Source organism: Triticum urartu, chromosome 3A (genome assembly GCF_056163025.1).
Source record: "Triticum urartu cultivar PI428250 chromosome 3A, HENAU_Tu73, whole genome shotgun sequence".
Taxonomy (NCBI): Eukaryota; Viridiplantae; Streptophyta; class Magnoliopsida; order Poales; family Poaceae; genus Triticum; species Triticum urartu.
The window spans coordinates 577,528,443-577,533,272 of record NC_141875.1 but is presented as its reverse complement, the minus strand read 5'-3'; the positions used below and the strand labels follow the sequence as shown (position 1 = coordinate 577,533,272).

General features: G+C 51.0%; 1 long non-coding RNA gene across 1 annotated transcript; it reads left to right on the top strand.

Moving 5' to 3' along the window:
* The first annotated feature begins 720 nt into the window (after nucleotides 1–720).
* Nucleotides 721–4,230, top strand: LOC147980601 (uncharacterized). The gene is made up of 2 exons (XR_015598560.1): nucleotides 721–1,090; nucleotides 3,909–4,230. It is a non-coding gene; the product is annotated as an uncharacterized LOC147980601 (long non-coding RNA).
* Nucleotides 4,231–4,830: the final 600 nt, after the last annotated feature.

Below are 4,830 nucleotides of genomic sequence, written 5' to 3'. Positions count from 1 at the left end.
TCAATGTAGATGATCAACTACTTTAGGAAGAGCAACCAACACCGAGAAGACCCGTTAGAATTTCGTAACCAAATCCCTCCCCCCCCTTACTCCCGCTCCTAAATCTCGGGACGAGATTTCTTGTAGTGGAGGAGAATTGTGACGCACGGATAATTAAGCTACAGTAATCCTCTGCTAATGATGCCACGTCACCATGATTACTGTTGATAACCTCGCATTGGTTCGAAACTGGTTCAAATTTCAAATTCAAATTGAAGTCCTAAACTCAAAGTTTTCAAACATGAAAGCTAAAATGTTCAAAGTGTGGCAAATAATCTCTGGTTATTTGTCATGTTAAAACCACACCTTTATAAAATGATGAAATGCACTAAACTAAATAAAAAATATCAAAACAATTATTTGAACGATTTAAAAATAATAAACAGTTACAAACTATTTTGTTTTAGGTGCGAAGCTAATTGTGGTAGGGGCATAATTATTAATACTCTTTAGGTACAACTTTGTTTTTATAAAAGCTAAAATTTAATAAAATAGAAAAGAACATTAAATAAAAAGTAAAGAAAACAAAATAGCAAAACAAAAGAAACGAAAAGGGCTCCCCTGGTCCAACTGGGCCAAATGGCCCAGCGAGCCGCCGAACCAGCCGGCCCAGCCCACCCCAAGGTTTTCTTCAACCTACTGCTCACCTAGGCGCGCTGGACACCGGGCGTCCGTCCACGACGCCGATGGCCACGGGGCAGCCATCCGGTGGCCCCCCAGCGTCCTACAAGGACGCCCCTGTCTCTCTCGACGAACCCTAGATCCCCATTCCCCCCTCTCCTCGCTCCGTGCCCTCGATCTGGTTGAACCCGAACGCTGTCGCCGCCATGGCCGACCTCACCTACACGCTCCCTGTCACTGTCGTGCCCTGAGCTCGTGTCCAGAATCTCCGCCGTGCTCCGCCGCTTCGCCTACAAGACCGGATCGACGACAAGGACCGCCAACGCCGTCGCCTACACCGTCTTCTTCCTCGGAAGCCGCCGGTCATCGCCGTTCGATTAGCCTCCACCGAGCCTTCGTCGAGCCCACTGACCTGCTCGTCGACCCCGCGGTGAGCCTCGCTCCCCGTTCCCCTTGTTTCCCCTCGATTCGGTCGCCGTAGTCGTCGCCCGTACTGGCCGAAGCCGCCATAGTCGCACCTGAGCTTCTGCGTGCTCGCGTCCACAGGCCCCTGTCTGCGCCGCCCTATACGCTTCGGCCGCGCCGGCCGGCAAGTACCCACGCCTGCCAGGACCGCTGCCGAGGCCCACTGCTACTTTCTGATGTTGCTCCTGCCGAGGCGCTCCGCCCGCGATGCCTTGCCGCTGCTGCCCACTCCCGCCGTGCTCCCCTGCGCCAACCCATACGCGCCCCGCCGGCTTCGCCTTGCGCCTTCCCTCCCAAGCCGCTCGCTCGCATCCACATGCCCCGCTTCGCCGGACAGCGCCTCGACCGTAGCTGCCGCGCCCAGGCGCGCCCCCACGCCAGCTCCGCTCGGCGCACCTGCAGTTGCACGCCCCCTGCGTCGCCCGCTTTGCCCCGCCTGCAAGCGCCGCCCTCGCTCGCCCGCCGGCGCCCGCTACCACCCGCACCCACGCGCCTCCCACTCCCGCCTGCAGCGCCGCCGCCTCCTGCCGCTGCCGCTGGACCCTACTGCTGCTGCCGCCGCGAGCTGCTGCTTGGCCCTGGCCGCCGGCGTCTCTGTACGCCGTGCGAGCCCAGCCTGCCGGCTCTGCCTCCCTGGCCACTGGAGCCGGCCCTGTTAGATTAGGATTAGGATTGGATTAGTGTTTAATTAGTTTAGGTGTACGTGAGATGTGGGACCCATTCTCTAGTAATCCTAATTAGAGTAATTAAACACCTGTTAAAATAAGTCAATCAATGACTAGTGGACCCAGTCACAACTTTGACTAGTCAACTGCTGATTAGGCTAGTCCCAGTCAATGACATATGGGCCCAGCTGGACCCGCTGACCAGTCAACATTTGACTGTTGACTGCTGAGTCAGCAGTCAACAACCCCCACTTGTCAGCCTAAAGCACACGCTGCTGGGTACACTTTCGAGTGCACGTAGCAGTTTAGGTATATTAATTTTCGAATTATTTTAAATCAGGAAATTTTAGAATATTAATTAAACTTTGAAAATTAATAGAAGATTAACAGTAACTCGGATGAAAAAGTTTTATATATGAAAGTTGCTCAGAACGACGAGACGAATCTGGATACGCAGCCCGTTCGTCCGCCATGCATCCCTAGCATAGCGAACACGCAACTTCCCCCCCTCCGGTTTATCTGTCCGAAAACGCGAAATACAGGGGATATTTTCCCGGATGTTGCCCTCCTTCACCGGTACCACCTCTTACCGCGTTAGGGCACCCCTAGCACCGCTACTTGTCATGCCATGCATCGCTATGCATCTGTTTGCTTAATATTTATTGTTTCTTCCCCCCTTTTCTCTCGCTACACAACGAGACCGACTCCGCTGCTACCCAGTACGACTACGGTGTCGACGACCCCTCCTTGCCGGAGCAACCAGGCAAGCCCCCCCCCTTGGATCACCAGATATCGCCTACTCTTCTCTCTACTACGTGCATTAGAGTAGTGTAGCATGTTACTGCTTTCCGTTAATCCTACTCTGATGCATAGCCTGTCATTGTTGCTACAACTGTTGATCCCTTACCTGCAATCCTAAATGCTTAGTATAGGATGCTAGTTTATCATCAGTGGCCCTACATTCTTGTCCGTCTGTCATGCTATACTATCGGGTCGTGATCACTTGGGAGGTGATCACGGGTATATACCTATACATATATACATGCTATACAGGTGGTGATTAAAGTCAGGTCGGCTCGTAGGAGTACCCGCGAGTGATTTCGATGTTGGGGGCTGAAGGGGCAGGTGGCTCCATCCCGGTAGTGGTGGGCCTGAGTTCCCGACGGCCCCCGACTGTTACCTTGTGGCGGAGCGACAGGGCAGGTTGAGACCACCTAGGAGAGAGGTGGGCCTGGCCCTGGTCGGCGTCCGTGGTTATTTCAAAATAACACGCTTAACGAGATCTTGGTATTTGATCTGAGTCTGGATACTAGCCTATACGCACTAACCATCTACGCGGGGACAGTTATGGGCATTCGACGTCGTGGTATCAGCCGAAGCCTTCTTGACGTCAGCGACTGAGCGGCGCGCGCCGGGTTGGACCGCGTAACGCAACTTCCTTTGTAATGGAGGTTGCTAGGTCTGCTCTCCGGCCACGTTCGCAACGTGCAGGTGTGCAAAGGGCGATGGGCCCAGACCCCTGCGCCATAGGATTTAGACCGGCGTGTTGACCTCTCTGTTGTGCCTAGGTAGGGCTGCGACGTGTTAATCTTCCGAGGTCGGGCATGACCTAGGAAAGTGTGTCCGGACAAAGGGGATCGAGCGTGTTGGGTTATGTGATGCACCCCTGCAGGGAAGTTAATCTATTCGAATAGCCATGATCTTCGGTAACAAGACGACTTGGAGTTGTACCTTGACCTTATGACAACTAGAACCGGATACTTAATAAAACACACCCTTCCAAGTGCTAGATACAACCGGTGATCGCTCTCTCAGAGGGCGACGAGGGGAGGATCATTGGTTAGGATTATGCTACACGATGCTACTTGGTGAACTTACCATCTACTCTCCTTCTGCTGCAAGATGGAGGTTACTAGAAGCGTAGTCTTCGACAGGACTAGCTATCCCCCCTCTTATTCCGGCATTCTGCAGTTCAGTCCACATATGATACCCCTTTTCCATTTGATACCAATGCATACATATGTAGTGTAGCTCCTTGCTTGCGAGTACTTTGGATGAGTACTCACGGTTGCTTTGCTCCCTCTTTTCCCCCTTTCTATACCCGATTGCCGCGACCAGACGTTGGAGTCCAGGAGCCAGATGCCACCGTCAATGACGACTACTACTACTCGGGAGGTGCCTACTACTACGTGCAGCCCGCTGACGACGATCAGGAGTAGTTTAGGAGGATCCCAGGCAGGAGGCCTGCGCCTCTTTCGATCTGTATCCTAGTTTGTGCTAGCCTTCTTAAGGCAACTTGTTTAACTTATGTCTGTACTCAGATATTGTTGCTTCCGCTGACTCGTCTATGATCGAGCTCTTGTATTCGAGCCCTCGAGGCCCCTGGCTTGTAATATGATGCTTGTATGACTTATTTTATTTGTAGAGTTGTGTTGTGATATCTTCCCGTGAGTCCCTGATCTTGATCGTACACGTTTGCGTGTATGATTAGTGTACGATTGAATTGGGGGTGTCACAACACCCTAAGCTGAATCATGTACGTGTGTATGTTTGTCTATGAAGGTGAATCATGTGGTGGAGCAGGGAGGGAATATTATTAGTGTCATGACATAATAGTGCTATTGTTTTGCATGTCAATTTATTGCCATTGGTTCAATGAGGCAATGTTTAGAGTATTGTCCATCATGAATTTGATGCTACTGTTAGAGTAATATGGTAATGTCTTTCTATCATTTCTCACTAAGCTAATGAAGGTTTCACCTTGTTCCTATTTGTGCAAACAGGGATCATGTTGTGCCAATCATACATATTAGTGGAACTACACAAGACAATACAATGAACTGTATCCCAGCCCGTGCTTTAATTCTGCTGGAAGTTCTTGATATTCTTTCGATATAATCTCAGCACTCGTAAACAAGAGTGATTTCAACCATACATTTGAAGTGCACAAAAATATATACTACCGAGTGATTCCAGTGAGTGCTTTATCATCTCTTATGGGACTACATGAATAAGCTTTTTTCCTCAGGTTGGTACGGGC